The sequence below is a fragment of the Glossina fuscipes genome, unplaced genomic scaffold (assembly GCF_014805625.2).
Source record: "Glossina fuscipes isolate IAEA_lab_2018 unplaced genomic scaffold, Yale_Gfus_2 0, whole genome shotgun sequence".
Classification (NCBI taxonomy): domain Eukaryota; kingdom Metazoa; phylum Arthropoda; class Insecta; order Diptera; family Glossinidae; genus Glossina; species Glossina fuscipes.
Window position 1 is genome coordinate 22782065 of NW_023998414.1, and position 17961 is coordinate 22800025.

Here is a 17961-nt window from a genome sequence, read left to right on the forward strand (position 1 = left end):
AAGGTGGTAAGCCCTTCTGCTTGTTACATATGTCCGCACTGACATAACATACGCCCTCCCACAAGTGGTGTAGGGTGTAATGAAAATAACAAATCGTTGCTACATGAATAACAAAAACAAAAGTAAAGAATTGCTTCAATAATATTATTGCTGCTGTTGTTGTTGTTATTGCGAATACTGATTCATTCCTTTGATATTTAGCAGGCATTGATTTATATCTATCTATATACAATGTATATATTACAGAAAATATCCATGTGTATATATGAATTAAAAATGGGTTTATGCATTGTTTCATCTTAATCATCACTACTATATTAAATGTCGATAAGCGATGAGTAATAGGTAATAAGCTATTTCCGCCATTAAAACAGAAAGATATTAACGTAAATTGAGAAAAAAAAATAAGAAAAAATAATTAATCAATAATAATAAATCCTGAGGAATTAAATATGTTATATCGGAAATGAATTCAATTCCCTTTCCAACTTTCCAATAATATATCTATCGATCGGAAAAGAAGTAAGTTTCGTTCATTTAGCGATAAAAAGTTACGCAAGTCTTAACAAGCTTCTGGTGGTGGAGTGTACACCAACGGAGTGAGTTACATGCAAATTGTGCTTCTTTTGGCTTTTCGTATCACATCAATTTTATCATAATACATAGCATAAGCAACATTTTCTTCATATGTTCAGTTGAAATCGCTTCTCCTTTCGTCCTCATAAGATAAAAAAGAATAATTTTTTTCGACTTTGACCTAGTATTTGCCATGGCGCTGGGAAGGGATTCTAATGTACGACGTCTGTCAACGCTTGAACACATAGTCCTACTGTCTCTTAAGCATCATAATAAAGTTTCATTTTATTGATTGACTTAGTGTAAGCATCGAATAAAAGGGAAATTTACCATCAAAAACCCTAGCAGTAGTGGTAGGCTAGTAATTAATTATCTAATGAAGAGCTACAAATTATATTCCAAACTTATCGTCGGGGCACCAATGGAAGGAGCAGATGGTCGTCTATAGAAATATCCCCAATTCTATACCGTATGGTGTGTAGCCGAAGATTGACGGACTTTCTTATGGTCGTTGATGGTGTATTATCTTGCCGGCGGTTCGATTCAGATGGAACAGGATGCGTCGTTTTCCTCCACTTGATACCTCTGCTCGAGTATCGTTTAAGTGATGATATTGCAAGTATGTCAACTCATTTACTTCCCATCCCACATCATTTCAATCTCTACTTATAGGCTATAGCTGGAAGAAATACGTACAAGCGAAACTCCTGGTAAATAAGTAAAGTAATAACTAAGGCCTACGTGTGGGACCAAAAGAAGTCTAACGACTGTCATCCTTACAGGCTCTAATCGTTTTGCACTGATATTGTTGTAGGCACAATGCATTTTTTTCTAGAAAATAGTTCGTCTTGTAAGACGCATGTTTTATTTTTCCATATTTGAAAAGTGAGTTTTGTTGTTGCGCCCACCTCGAATATCTATTTTTCATACATGTTTCGATAGTGCGAAATCAGACCAATTAAACTCGTGTACACCAATACCACTCTATCTACCAGGTTCGAATAGTACCTTCTACCACCTAACCTTTAGCTAAAACCTCTCTGTCGTGACTCCACATAGACGGCACATAAACTAAGTAGCTGACCGTGTATTATATGTAAAAAAAAAACAAATTTCGTCGTCATCATAGATAGAGAAGTTCCACCTTTCACTTAATCCACTACACATGACATATTTGATATGCATCCGATCGGAAATTTGAAGACGATAACTATCTGTTAAAATTTAACTATCAAATAAAGTCTAAATCTTATAGATAATATTTAATTGATTTAAATACATTTTTTTTCCATAAAATATATATGTAGATGAGATTAGATGATATCATAACGAAAAGCTAAAGGTGGATATATACCAATCTATTAATTTCATGTGAATTTATAGTTTAAGCAAACCGGTCCGAAGTTATGCTTTAGAAATTGTATGAAAACATTAATTAAGAATTTAAACAATTTTTGCCGATTTCAACTTCAAAGAATACCTTTTTCGACATTTTAAGGGTTATAGCAAAACAACATAATCATCAATCTTAGCGTTGATAAACTATTTTATTGTCGATGTAGAACATTTCATCATAAAACATTAAGTGGCGGCCACTGGCCTGTTTTACTACTTAACCTGATTAACTGGTATGACGTGATCGCCCTGCGAGATGTAAACCTTTTGAGTTATGTTCCCGCCGCCACAGAATCTTTTGGTTAATGCGAATGCACATTAAATGCGCGTGTATAACTCCATATAAATTAAGACCAACATACTTGAATTGTACGTCGTTTCAGAGCATCGTTAACTTTAGGTTAATAGAAGCTGTCGTTATCATCAACACCACCACCACCACCATCACCATCACCAACCACCATAATCATCACTAGCATTGCCAGCGTACTTGGAGTTAAGTTAGCCCTTGAGTACCATCGACGTCAATTCTGGCCAAGCAAATACTTATTTTATCGCATTTATATGTTTATATGTACATGTATATATGCACTTATAGGTAACGTCAGGAAAGTTAATAACTTAAGTATAGTAGTAGATATATATATATATATATATATATATAAATGTATGTATTATATATAAAATTTAAAACCTGAGTTGCATGCGAAATGCTTCATTAAACTGCTGCGCTATATATTCAGCTCAAGCCAGCTTAACTAATTGAATATGACTTAACGTATGACAGGGCAGAGCAGGATTGTAATCATACAGTCAGTCAGTCAGTCAGTCAGTCAGTCAGTCAGTCAGTCAGTCAGGCAATCAGTAAGACCGCCAGTCAGTTAAATTATTTCGTGTCAACCTCTCTAATTATGGCCTTATTTGCTCAGTGTGTGCTGGTGGTACCTTAGGGAAATCATAACTAAAGTGTTTATCTTAGTTACATCCAGCCGTTCTTTTCTTCTTTTTTTATTTATTTATTTATTTTTTTTTTCCTCTTTTTTTTTCGTTTATTTTGTTATATTGCTTTGGTTCTTAGTTAATCATTGCTGGCAGTGTTGGTGGCGGCCAGACTCGGCCAAAGGCAGCAGGTGCATGTTGAAATTTCAGTCTTTTTTTTAATTTTTTTTTTTTTTTTTTTTTTTTTTTTTTGTTCTTTTCAGTTTTTCCTTTGTCCAAAGCACTGTTCTGTCTATTTTATGCTATTCATTTATCTCAGCTCGGTGGTCGGTCGTCTTTTCTAAAAGCTCTTATAAATTAGAGTAAATGTAGACTATATAGAGTGTTGCGCTTGGTTGTATATGCAGCCATAATTATGTAAATTTTATGACACTTTTGTATGGTATGTGTGTTGATTTCATCTGATTTAACGTCGCTTATTTAACTCATGATGCCTTCATAAACTTTTTAAACTGACTGTTTAGTGCCATGCTGAGCTTGCCTTTGACAAAGATGTTTCTTTTTAGTAGCATTTCTTTTTTCTTAACGTACTCTGTTTTTTTCTTCGTGATTGATTAATGAATGCTTTACAATAATCATCGTAAGGTAGTTAAGGAACTCGAATGATTTTCTCTCTTTTTTCTTTGGTAAGCGATTAATTTAGTCATTGGTTTAGGGATGTGATTTAAAGTATCGGAAGAAGAAAGATCTGATATACCGCAAACACTGAACCTTCTTATATACCCTTTCAAGTAAGCTTGTGTAAATATGCTTCAAATATTATAAATTATATATTTGATGGTATGTATATGCATATAATGCTTATAATGCATAAATGTGTAATGTTGAAAAAATGTAACGAAAACAATGGAATTCGAATTTCCAATATTGAATGATGACAAGGAAATTGTAATTGTTTCCTGGACTACTTCGAAAAGTCTCCTTCCCAGAAAAAACTTATTTACAGTTTCGAAATACGTTGTAAGTTGTAAACACGTTTCGTTATAATAATAAAATTTATATTAGTTTTTGGCACCAATTTACTACTAACGTGCTCAGGACCATGAGCTTGTTCTTCTACCTTCAAATATTTTGTTTCTTGTTCTTTTTCCCCGGAGGTTTTATGCTAGAGTTTGCCGTTTTTACCACATCTTTGAAAAACAGAATCGCAAACATGTTAGGAAATGGCGAAGAAAATCTATTCATTATTAGCTTTGAATTTCTTGGCAAAAGCACTGATTCGCCTCTGCCTCGCATCAACTCAAAGCTCGTATTGGTGAAGCTGCTCTAATGTACTTTTCTTTACCCAGTACTATTTAGTTATTTATTCATTTTGTATATATATTTTGTAAATAAATTTGCAAAACATGGATTTAAAGGCTGCCGGATAATTCAGATCATATGCTCCTTACTTGAGATTCCAATCCACAGTCATTGCGTTACTAGTCGCGATTCTTTACTACCTAAGATTCTCATGCGTAGAAAATGCTTTTTAATGAACGTAAACCCTTCCCAAGGCCATGTGGTAGAGTATTAGAAATCAACACAAGAGATCTCCAATCGAAATTTCCCACTAGGTACCAGGTGGCGTGTATTATAGCGATAAAGAAAAAAGAAAATTTTCGCCAACTTTACAACGGTCTTTTGCCTTCAAGATTTTCCCGACAAAATGCAAACTTAATGCAACCTAATCTCCTTTATTGCTCCGATAAGTAACAATATACACACCGTCAAAACATCGTAGTAACATCAAAGCGGAACAACGTAACAAGAGCCCAATGAAAACTTTAAACACAGAAGAAAATTGATTAGTTGAGGATTTGTCTCGCTAAGGTTTCTATTAACGCACTATTTGATTGCTTGCTCTTGCATTTTCATTGCACGCATGTGAGCAACAATCAGTTAATTGTCTCTTGATATATTATCACACTCGTATACATTTCATTATAGGAGAGATGAGATAGCAATCTAATATGTTTTCCTTTCATCATTTTGCTACAATAATTTTCGGGGAAAATTTGCCCATACGCGTGTCTATATATATTTTTTCTAAATAAAAATCAAACGTAGATGTCACTTAATTGACTTTACGTCAAGGGCCTTATTGCACAAATGTACAAAGAAAAATTGTAGCCTAACAGGATGCCAGACAGGATTTGAATATATTAACCGCGAAAGGAAGAATATATGTAATGTTTGAAGTCGCTTCAAATTAAAGAAGCTTTGGCTTATAAGCCTCGAATGCATTCTGGGGAATCACCCCATGAAAATTAAATAGCTAAAGTGCCATCGACAATCGCATAAAATGTCTATTTACATATATATCTGTCTGTAAATATGTTACATCAAATAACTATAAATTGTTCCTACCATGTAACCCTCTTTCAATTGCGAGAAATCGCTTTAAATGCATATGCAGAAGCTTTTCACCAAAATTTATTGTAGCATTTGACGAGCATAACATCTGGAAACCTGCGATGTGAAGTGGTGGCGTACAATTGCTGCTTCGTGCATATGCACAGATAGGAGCTTAACAAGTAAGAACATTATATTCGGTCGTGATCGAACCTCTTGCACTTGTCAACGTTATACTACAAGGCACTAACTCTAACGTTGGCGGGGTGTAGACGGTGTTTCCTACGTTTTAGAATAAAAGCTGGAATTTATACCGTGTGTTCATATCCGTGTGTCAGTTTATGAGTAACGAGCAAAAAACACGGATAACGGTGATGTTATCAGTTCTTATTGCATTGGCGAGCGGCCGTGTTCTTTGGCCGATCTTCATTATTTTCAAATTCATTTGCAAAAATCTGTAGGCGATATTTTCGTTTCTGCGACCGCGACAATTTTTAACATAAATACTACACAGTTGCCAGACGGACAAATGGACATTTGAGCGGATGGGAATGCTTTGGTGCATTCCGCTTCTGAACGAGGCCGGGAATTTATATACTTAATGGGATTTATGAAATGAAGTTATGATACACTATAAGACTGGGTAGGCGTTACCGATTTTCCCCCTTTTTGTAGACGTACTCACCCATAGAACTCACGATCAAATTGTTGTAGATTTATCTATTGTTGTTTATGACTAACAAGCAAAAAAACAAAGGTGTTTTTAGATTACGTGGAACTGTAGACGTGTCCTTCGACCTATTTAGTCCGTTTTTCAATGCCAAACTAATTGCAAGAACTTTCAATGTTTCTGCCAAAATTGAAGGCAATAGCTTCATTGCTGCGACCAAGACAATGTTGGCAAAGGAGAGAGAAGGACACTTGGCCATATGGACAGACATGCTTAAATCGATTCAGAATTTGATGCTGGTCAATAATAAATACACTTTGTGGGGTCTCTGAGGCTTCCTTCTGAGCGTTACAAACATTCTGACAAAATGAATATATCTCTCGTCCTTCGGCAATGGATTTAAAAACATTGAAGTGTATACACTTTTGCTTTGTAAATATTTGATATGGTGCTGCATCATATCAAGAGAGTATGAAAGAACAGACCACCAAAGGGCTGCTGTTGATGTGTATAAGCGCTACAAGTGCTAGTTTAAGGAATACATAAAAGTTCCCTACAACGTGCACTACCTTCTCTGTTAAAAATTTATGTTGTAGATCCAATTTTTCGCTATAGTTCTCTCTGGCCTCTGGTCTCTCTTTGCCATTTGGTTTTTGTATTTACGAGATGCGAACTATAGTTTACACATTTTAATGAAATTTATAATCGATTTCCGCGTAAGCCTGCAACAATTTTCGTTGAAAGCCTTTTAGGAAAGGTCAGTGTAGTGATGATATGCTGAGACATAACTCAGCGGTCAATGAGAAAATTTCGAATTTTTAGCTTTTTCTTAATATATAGCTTATTTAATATGCTTAAAGCTTAATGGAAGGGCACGCAACATATGTTACACTACATTACATTCAGCCACCACTTTTTTAAAAGTTTTATTTGATTTGATCACGAAAGTGTGTTTATCAGAAGGTTATCATACATTACTCTAACAATACTTATAAAATTGAGGCGGACGGAAAGCTCATTATATTGTTGGCTTAAATCTATACATTAAGGACAGATATGATCTCATATGGTCTACGAAAACTTCTACAACAATCAAGCAATAGTGTAACTTTATATTCTCCTATCGGAGAACCTGTCAGAATAGAACGCGTAATGGAGAAGTGGTCGAATACCAAGTTTTTTATGGGCGAAGCGGTTTGAACTATAACTATAGTCATCTTTATCGGAGGAAAGCCTAAGCTTTATAATTTCCTCTAGAGGAGCCGCAGAAATGCTTTTCATAGACTGCAATAAATTGTATACATTCTGAGCTCATTGCATTACATTGTTTGGTCAAATATTGGTCGATATATTTCATCGTTCGGAAATCGTTCGTAAACACTTTTGAAAATTCGCCATTAAAATGGTACGAATTGTTCGAAGTGAACAGACAGCTTTGCCATGGATCTGATTTATTACAATGTAGTTGCTTCACTATATGGAAAATAACGTTTAAGCCAAAAAATTGACTTAATTGCCGGGCCACTGCTTGAAACCCAATTTCCCATCATAGTTAAGGCGACGAAGACAAGCCTTTCAAGCATTTAGAAATTCTTGCTTTAGATAATCAAACTAGTTGGTGGTCATACTTGGCAGGCGAATAACGTAAAGAAAGCCGATATCGGTTATTATGCTACTAAGCATCGAAACCTTTATTGAAATCAAACGAGTCCGAGTGGCCTGTCCTGATTATCAAACATTCTTAGCCATCAATGTAAGTGGCATATATACACTATTGCACGAAACATTTGCATTAATAAGAGATCACTTAATGAAAATCACTAAATAAGTAAGGATTAGTACAAGTGCTCCAGTAATTCAATTGCGATTCTCCCAAAAAGGTCTAGAAGCTCTCCACAGATGACTAACTGCATGAACGCAGTGAATTCGGCAATGAACCCCAATGGAAAGAATGACTCTTCAATAAGCTAAGTCAACATAATTCATTTGGCTTGAAAATCTTTCGAAATAGAACAAGAGCACGCGTAAAGGTACAGAAGCTAGAAATAGTAAAATAGCTGACATGCAAGGGCTGATTTGAATCGCAAAAGTCTTACGATATAATTCCAGTATAAACTTCGACTTTGACCAAGTCATTATATCAAAAGGATGACGTTTCATTTTCAACAAGGCGAAGCCTTCTGTTGCTTTTGCTGCATTTATTAGAGCGAAAATTATGAAAGAAAATCCACAATACTCTCTGGTAAAGTCCTTACTAGTTTCTCGATTATATCCAGTATAATGATGGGCATGCTCAAGATTAAAACATTTACGAGAATTTGCGTTCGCGACACAATTTCAACGCGCCGATGTGTCCTTAAGAAATCATTTTTTGGAATCTGCAATAATGGACAAATTCTCGCAACAACTTTCACTTTCTTTGTGCCACCCAAACTAGTCCCGACGACATCCTGCAGTCAACTTTGGAACGTAATATCATTTTAATATAATACTTTATTAAAACTAATGGACTCAAAGTCTAATTAGAAGTGGTATACTTTTTGAACCTCTAAAAGAAGCTATTTTACGGCAACAAGGTCTAACTTTTAGTTACCCATGATAAAAATTGGAGGAAACTTATGATTCCATATGCTTATTCTTCAAACTCCTCCCCATATATAAAGTTTCCCTTGAAAAGTAAACTTTTGCATGACTGCAGATTATAATTTTTATTACTTTATAACGAGGATGGAATACTTAATACTTGGCGTTTCAACAACAACAACGCAAGCGACTAACCTTTTCTTTATATATTTTGAAATTATTATTATTATTATTATTATTAATTTAGCTAGAGAATAAAATCTAGGATTAAAGTCTTAAAGTACTAGCATCTAAGGCTTTCCGCTTTATCAAAAACTCTACCGCACTTGAGAGATTTGAACGCACAACCACTGAGTTGCTCATCGAGACCCTTGCCTACTCGACCACTCGGGCTAGTTTGAATTTAGTCTACGCTAAGAGAACCGATTATTACATTGAAAGGACGTGTTTTCAAAATATTTAAAAAAAGGGGTATTTTGTTAATTCTTAAATGCATGTTGTTGCCAATTGTCGACATTCCAGTTTCACTTAATTTAAAAATTATTATTATTATTTTAATTAAAATATTTGATATGAATTGAAACTTCAATGTAGACAATTGGCAACAATATGCATTTAAAAATTCAAAAAAAAAAGGGAAAATGCAAATTGTAGTTTTATTCTCTAAAAACAGCCAGAAATGCATTGCAAAGATTCCCTTCATTCATATATATTCGCGATTAGATGCGTCTATATTCAAGGCTATTCTATTATTTTAACCAATCATACTAATAATAACTTGTTTTTTTTCAACTCTTGTCCATATTTTCATTGAGACATCACGTGAACCTTTTCGCATTTCATATTTTACTATAATTCGATAATAAAAAAAAGAACGAATTCATTTCAGTGAAAATTGTTTGTACAGAAAGTCAGTTCATTTCGTAAATATTTCATTTGATGATAAAAGATAAAAAAAGAAAGAAAAGAAATTGAAATAAAGGAGAGAGAACCAAGCGACTCTGTTCAATTTTGTGCTTTACGATTTTTGCATACATATTGACTTATTATTATTATTATTATTATTATTTTCATAAATATAATCAATAACATTGAATCAGTTTCAATTGTATCTCCGTATGTATGCATGCAATGAACGACGAATAAATGTTAATAATATATAAAAATAAAAAATAATAAAAAAAAAAAAAATTAAAAAAAAAAAAAAAAACGAGAAAACACATTACCAGTTGCTTGTCAAACATAAGCAAATGGGGAAACGATTGACCAATGTTAGGTATACGTTCATGTACATATATGCATAAATATATGCACGCGTTCAAATGTATATGACTGATATACATATATTCAATATGAAGTAACAGAGACATAACCACACAATATTCCACACATTTATATATGAATTATGAGTAATATTTTGATCTCTTGATTTGCACATTTGTATGTACATTTATGCTTAACATATGCAATATAGTACATATAGTTATACATTTCTCATTCGAAGCATGAGCCGAATAGCTAGGATAAGCAAATAGTTACTTAGATCTCTTAGTTCTCTACAACGTGCAATGAAAAAGTGCTCGAATTTTTAATAAAATCAAAGGTTGAAATGGATCGAAACGAGCATGACAGCGCTATTTGAAGTTAGCCTGTAAATTCTATTGGCTTACATATATAAATCAGGGCAAAAAATAATCTTGCGTTAATATGCGAGAAAATTATAAAGCGTTTTAAGTTTAGCCTAAGCTAATGGATGACAAAAAAGTTGGAAAAGAAAAAAACTAACGAAAAAGTATAGTATAAGGCAGCAGCAACAACAACAGCAAGAAAAAAGCATAAAAAAAAAAACAAGTGAGTGATTTGTGTTCGCCTTGTGGCCAATCTTGTATACCCACCATCTCAAATAGTTTTTATTATTTTTTTTTTATTTTTGGCTTACACTTATACGAGCTTCAATATGCCGGTTTGGACTGTTCTTATGTGATACTCTTGCATGGCCGTAGTAAAATTTTAAATTACAAGTCGCCACCTATTACGAAGAAAAACTTTTGCTTCGATTCTCATTTCACCTATCGGTTTTGACTTCGACTTTTCGATTTTTAGACATCGCAGCCCCTTTCGAGCATTGTGAACGTATAGAAAAAAACAGAAGAACAAACTATATAAGAGAAGAGAAAAACGAATTGATTCGAACGGATTCACATATGAAAAATTGGCAAGTGCGACGGACAGATGGATGGAAGGAAATATAAACAAAAGAAAAGTTGATAGACCGATGAACAGAAAGGTAGGAAACACAGTGGACACAGTGGAATTTCTCAATTGGCGAACTAACAAACGGACTCTCGCCCCAACCGCGAACATATTAAGTCAAGTGTATAAGAGTATCTATGTCTGTAGACGTTACAAATGCAATCATATTGTTAATATATCCAAGTAATTATATGGTGAGCACATAACTAGTTGCCATATTAAGGCAATGTCGTGTATTGGCATGTAAATCCAAAACCAATGTATAACGCCTACATAACCATAACAACATCATAGTGGCATAATGCTATTCTGATGGATATTTACTTATACTTTATATGGAAGAGCGTCACCTTCGTTTCTGCCATTTGTGTACTTTTATTATTATTTAATTTAAAAATAAAAAACATCACATTCTACTGCACGCAGACGCACACATATGAATAAGTTTATAACTAAGATTAACGTAACAAGATTAAAGTTGCGAAATTTGTAATGCTCGTCCTAAACAGAAGCTTTCTAAATCTTGACAAGCATAAAAAATAAAATGGTAAACGTATTGTGTGTTTACCGGATGATAATATTTGCTTGACTGACTCTTCTTTACACGCATCGAGGGAGCAGAATTTGTTATCATTTAAGAAAAAATAACAAAATAAAAATAAATGAATAAATAAAAAACTTCAAGTTAGATTTGCTGAACAGAATGTATGTACTCGTGAAAAAAGAAGAGTCAATAACATCGCACAATGACAATTCATTTATGTGTAAACTTACTCTTCAGCGGCTGCATTTGCACTTTGTCGTCGTTAAAAGGCTCTTTGTACATTTAACAAATTTATTTATGACTAAATGTTAAATAAAAAATGCTGAGCGAATATATTTAAAATGAGCAGAGTAGAAAATAAACGAAGAGTTTCAAATTACATACAAAATCTTTTGAATGCAACAACTTCGACAGCTACTCAGATTTAGAATCAGTTAAACAACAAATATAGAATATCACTCAATAAGTTTGTAGGATGATATATTAATGTTCATTTTTGCTAACTCTATATACGAGTTTCATAAAAGATTTCATTTAACGTGTAAAACTATCTAAAAATCATTCGAAATCATCAATAGTGACGACGCCTAAACGTTATCCTATGAACTTATTGAGTGAAGCAGTTAGCAAGACTTCACACAGCAATAGTTCTAAAAAAGTTATTAACTTGGACTAAACTAATTAAATTAAATAAACAATATTGATTGCATGTAAAAACAACTAAATGTGATACAAAACATGCCAGACAAACATATCGCATAGATTTTTGTTAATAGCAAGATGTTCATCCTATATCGATATAATAATATGAACTTAATCACAGGGCGGTATTCTAGCGAATTTTTATGCACCATTAAGAGGTAAGCAATCGGATAAGAACGGGCTGAGTTGCGCAAAGATGAAGGGACTTAAGCGAAGTGAAGACTCTAGCTTAGGCCAAACACAGATCTATATCACGAAGCAGAGAACTCATAAAGTGTTCATATTCGCGATTAAGCTCAACTTAGATCCGTCTGTGTGTATGCTATGATATCACTGGAAAGCTAGGTGAATAAAAGAAAATATCAAAATTTTCCTCATCAAAGTTTTATTTTCGAGCAAATATTTTTACGATTCCTCCGAGCGGTTGGTTCATAGGTTTCATTTCAAGAATGCTTCTTAAACGACCACAAATTCTAGAAAATATATTTTTTACAAAATGCCTCCTTAACTGTTAACAATTTATTTATTTATTATGCCCACCACTTTAAGATGGACGTAGCGTCATTTTGTTTGTTTTCTTAATCTATGTCTAACATCAAAAAGAAAGCTTCACAGACGCTATAGTGCATACACAGTCTGGATGCGTGTGAAATTCGGAGTTGATTAGTCATGTCTGTCCGTCTATATGTCTATGCGGTGTTTGCTGTTGGCACTTTCCTAATCGCAAAAATTAAAATATTGGCTTGAAATTTGGTTGAAATCTGCGAAGTTTTTGCACGCGGCTTGGTATTGAAAATGGGCCAAATGGGTTAGAGCAGAAGCCCCGCGATCGCAACTACATTTTTCTTCACAACAATTTTCGGGTTTTTGCACTTTGCTCAAAAATCATAAAAGTTACAAGATTGAAATTTTCCACATTTACTTTACGAAACATTTTACTCTTTTCCCGCAAAATTGGGAAGAATAGGCCATGCCCACATAAGCTTACAATTGACTAAATCTTTTTTTTTTCCACTTTTTTGCGGTTTTATGCCTATTAATCATAGGGTAAACAAGACAAAATATTTCAAACTATTTTCTAAATTCCTCAAATGAAGACATGTACAGATCATTTGCCTAAAAATGGGTTACTTCTAAAATCAATATGATAGATACCGCGAACGCTTTCTTCTTAATTATGCCAGCAATATGGGTGTCAATGAAAAGAACTTGTGGAGTAGAATGCGAAAAGCATGGTGATGGGTATGCGAGATTCAGCCACCGCCGAATATAATTCTCTTACTTGTTTTTTTTTTTTTTTGTTTTTTGCATTCAAAGTTGCTTCCATCGTTTCCAGTACAATTCGATGCTTACTTCAGTCAACTTTGTTTTATACCTTCAATTGGCTCAAAACGTCTTCCTCGAAGTGATAGTTTAGCTTCGGAAACAGGCAAATGTCAGACGGAGCCACATCAGGTAGTTATGTCCGTCGAGTCCGACCACATACAATAAATGGGGAAGGAACACTATTAAGAAATCGTATTCATATACTTGGTACTGCTGTAGCACTAGTCAAATGTAAATTAATGAATAAATAACAAAAATAAATAATAAAACCTATAAGGTCTATGACATTTTTACAAAGAAAGAACGGGCTTGTTAGACTTATTAGATATAATCTGAGAGAAACCAAAAATATAAATCACGTTTAATACGGTCAAAATAAGTGCATAAGAAGCAAAGGAAGAGGAAAATAGTATGCGGTATCCGAAGAAGGGAGGTAAGTGTAAGAAGAACTGCTGCTAGCTGATAGCAAGACTGCTGCTAAGAAATTCAGCTAACAGACAGTATAAATACAAGTCGTGTCCAAATGAGAAAGCCGCTGAAGTTAGATAACTACTATCACTGGACAAGGAGCATAGTATGAGAAAAATCTGCGCACTATTCCCGCAATGATGATGATGAGGAAAAATCTACATTTCATTAAATGACGTCAGCTTTTTAATCGCATTGCTTAAGATATATGCTTTTACAGATACTGTCAACAGTACGATGAGGGAAAGAGGAGGATTAGCAGCTGAGTGTAAGCGGAAATGCGGCTGAAGATAAAATAAAGAATCGCACTTCAACTAAAGTTGTATGGGAATTGTGTATGTGTGCGCATGTACGTTCGGATAATTGATGTCAGAAAAAAAAAAAAAAAAATCTTATATCTGATTATTAGATGGGGTGGTGTTAATAGACAGCCTAGTGATTCGAACCCAAAAAAAAAAAACAATTGTGACGGTTCGATAAATGATTTTAAAAGTACCATAAATAAATACTTACCAGACTTTAGTTGATTTTCAGTAGCTCGTTAGCATTCATTTAAAAATATTCGGAGGAAGTCTTCGAGAGAAGTGAATAAAAAGGTAAAACGAAAATTCACTTTATATTATAAATATTTTCGCAAACATTAAATTTTCTGTATACAAATAATCGAAAGAAAAAAACAAATAAGCAATTATTAATAATATTAACACATATTTTTTATTTTTTTTTTTTGAAAAGTAGAAACCAGAATTGGCAACATTCACATGTAAAAAGGAAAATTGAATCAAAAACAAACACAGAAACGAAAACTTGTTGTTTAAACGTGAAGTCAGCTTGAGTTGCGCTCTGTTGTTGTTTAACAAAAATATTTCTCTTTAAACTGTTGTTGTTGTTATAAATTTTTATTTTTATTTATTTATTTATTTATTTATTTATTTTTATTTTTTTTTTTTTTTTGTTGTGTTCTCATTGTGCAAAGAGTGCATACCAATACGCGGGCACACATTTGCTATAAAACATACATACATATATACATATATACATATATATATATATACAATATCTTAAATTTTTATTTACAACGCGTTGGTTTTCTGTAAGTCGTAATACTTGTCTATTGTTTTTCCTTTTTCTTTCATTTTTTTCTATTTTTTTTTTTTTTTTTTTTTGTTTCTTTTCTCTTTTAACGGCATTTGTTGTTATGATTATAAAATGTATACATGTACATATGTATATATATATATATATATATATAAGATAAATAAGTTAATAACATATACGAAATAATGAAGTAATGAAGGTAGATAAACATATGCAAATACGCCTGTACGTGAACGTATACATTTGTATATATTTATATTTATGCATATGTTATGCATTTAATACACATGCTTGCTATCATACATATATACATACAAACATACATACATACATACATACATCCATACATACATATTATGGTTATTAATCAAATAAGAGCATGAAAAACACAAAATAAATAAATAAAAAATAAAGCACTCAACCCAGTTTACCTTGAGATGCGGTGCAAGCAAAAGCTTTCAGTATAAAAAATTCAAGTAAAATAAAATTTTAATAAAAATTAACTTAAGAAACATGAAACATTTTGCTTGTTATTACGCTTTTTTTTTTTTAATTTACTCCGCCTGCATTTGTATTACATTAGAGTTGTCGAACGCTTGGAACGCATACAAATTTCATAGCTTAAACGTGTGATGTTCTGTTAACCAATGTACATGCCTTCGTCGCCAATTTAGTTACGTTCGTTCATAAGTGCATCCGTGAATCTTTCTATGCAAAATGCTAAGCAGCAGAACAAACACGATCATAGCTTTTAGCCTTCAGTCTGGTCAATCTACGTAGCAATATTAATTAAATCGGTTCTTTCGTTCAGCCAAACCAAAAGAGAGATTCGAGACCTTCTCACACCTATTATTATAAGTCAATTTTCTCCTTACGGTTGCATGTGTGGACATTACCGCCGTTTTAATTACATTGCCCGACTTGATTTGTTTGTTTGTTTGTGTATTTTGTCTATACTAGGCTACATTTGCTTAGCAAATGGTAATAGTTCTAGAAAATACACATGATGGACGCCGCGCTTACGTATTCTTTTCCTCACGGTGCCTGACCATTCAATTGTCGCTACTTGCCGTCCTTATCTCTTTGTTCTTGCAATAAAAAATTGTTTTTGGTAAGAAAACGAGCTCAAGGTCCCAATCGTTTCTCCTTCACTTTTCACAAGGTAAAGGCGAACATAAGCTTATAAGGTTTTTGAGTTCACCAAATTAAGCATCGATTTCTCTTATTGATTTCAAATTTCAACAGTTTCTATAAACCGGCCCCAATTGACGCTTTGATCTGTTGACTTCATTTTATATTAAAAAGTTTTACTTACTCTAATTGTCACTTTACCGTTTATATAAGATAGGGACTACCGATCGTATCGCATCACTCAGTAAGTCTTCGGTCTAATTTGATGCTTTTTTGTAATTTTGTAATCGATATGATGCTACATAATATGTCGTATTGTCCGTACGTCCCTTTTGAAGATAACCGATGAATATTATACCATTCGCATTTTCTCAATCCCACTTCGGCCGTTTGCCAATTTGACTATGCATTCTAGTAATAATTCCATATTTCCTCGCAAACGCATCATTTTGTTGGTCAAAAGTGAGCAAACGCGGCGTCCACTTCGAAACGATATTCATGCAAAGTGGTCGATATACTGCCTTTTCTTAGGGTGTCACGTGTACGTACTTCGCTTTGCGGTCATCCAAAACCTATTTGTGCATGTTTTTGTTGAATTCGGAAGACTTTGCTTAAAATGGACAAAACCTCCATAAATTAGTTTTTTCGATAGTCAAGAGTCGTTATCATATCTTTCAAGTCGATGCTGTTCGTTAATAGCAATTTTTTCCATGAAAAAAGGAGAATAATAACCAAGGTAGCGTCAGTTAACGTCACTGTAACCGGTAAATTAATTATCGGAATATCATGAAAATTTCCCACATATCGTTTGAAGGTTGATGTTATCTAAAAGTCATAGGGGTCTGTTAATAGTGTTGCCATAAACGTGTGTCAAATCGGAGACTTATTGAGTGATGTGGTTTATCTGTTTTCAATTTACATAAAAGACTTAATCGTATTATATTAGGAGAATGTTCTTTGGAGGGCCACGATCACTCAAACTGAAATATACAATTTCCTGTTATTAACTGTCGATTGCCATTCTCAGAGAGTGTTGCTAACGAATTCTTCCACTTCAGCACGCCGATTGATAGTGCACGGATAGTGCTTACAAATCGGAGTTGCAAAAGTATACAATGCGGAGTCTAAAGTAACCGAAATTCATTTTGCAATAGGATAAACCCCACTGCCGCTGCTAAGATACTACGAACTATGCCCATTGCAGTCATGCCTTTTATAAACAATCTTCTTCTCACTTTAAACGACAATTTTTTTGCCATCAGTGTAATTCGATCGAAACATTTATCCAATCATTTAACCAATCATTTATCAATTCGTCATCTTCTTCGCGGAATAAAAGTTCTAGTTTATGTATTATGTATGCTCTTCGGCCACGTTCTATTAGCTAAGATACATTGAGGTTATGCTTTGCTTTAAGTACATCATAGAAATTTCTCATATATGTATTTGAAATAACTTAACTTTAACTAAAGATTAGAAGACTAAAGATAAAGATATATATATATATATATATATATATATATATACATAAAATAAGTAATTCATTAAAAAGTCTTCGTGTCCAAATTATTAAAAAAGAATTGAATTTTGAATTTTGACAGATTAGGTTTGAAGATGTAGGACAGGGAATATAGTTGAAGGTTTAAAATACATTTTACTTTAGCTTTTGCTATCAGGCGATGTAGACATGACCAACACTCTAAGAGATTGAGTGTTTCTCAATAATATATTGCACTGCAGATTTACTTTATTTCTATTCTTTACACAAAATCTCTTAGTTTGGGCCGTTTTCGTCCACTTGGACTTGTTGACTTCTCTCAGAGCTATGTAAGGAACATCAGACAAACGCTTTAGGAAATATGAAGAACCGAAACGGAAAGCA

General features: G+C 33.5%; 1 protein-coding gene across 1 annotated transcript in view; it reads right to left on the bottom strand.

Annotated features, from left to right (window-relative positions):
* LOC119644055 overlaps positions 1-17961 on the bottom strand; it is a 56150-nt gene that overhangs the window by 36995 nt on the left and 1194 nt on the right. The window contains exon 2 of the mRNA XM_038043584.1: positions 14364-14499. The gene's annotated coding sequence lies outside the window, so the exon portion shown is untranslated. The remainder of the gene's footprint in view (positions 1-14363; positions 14500-17961) is intronic.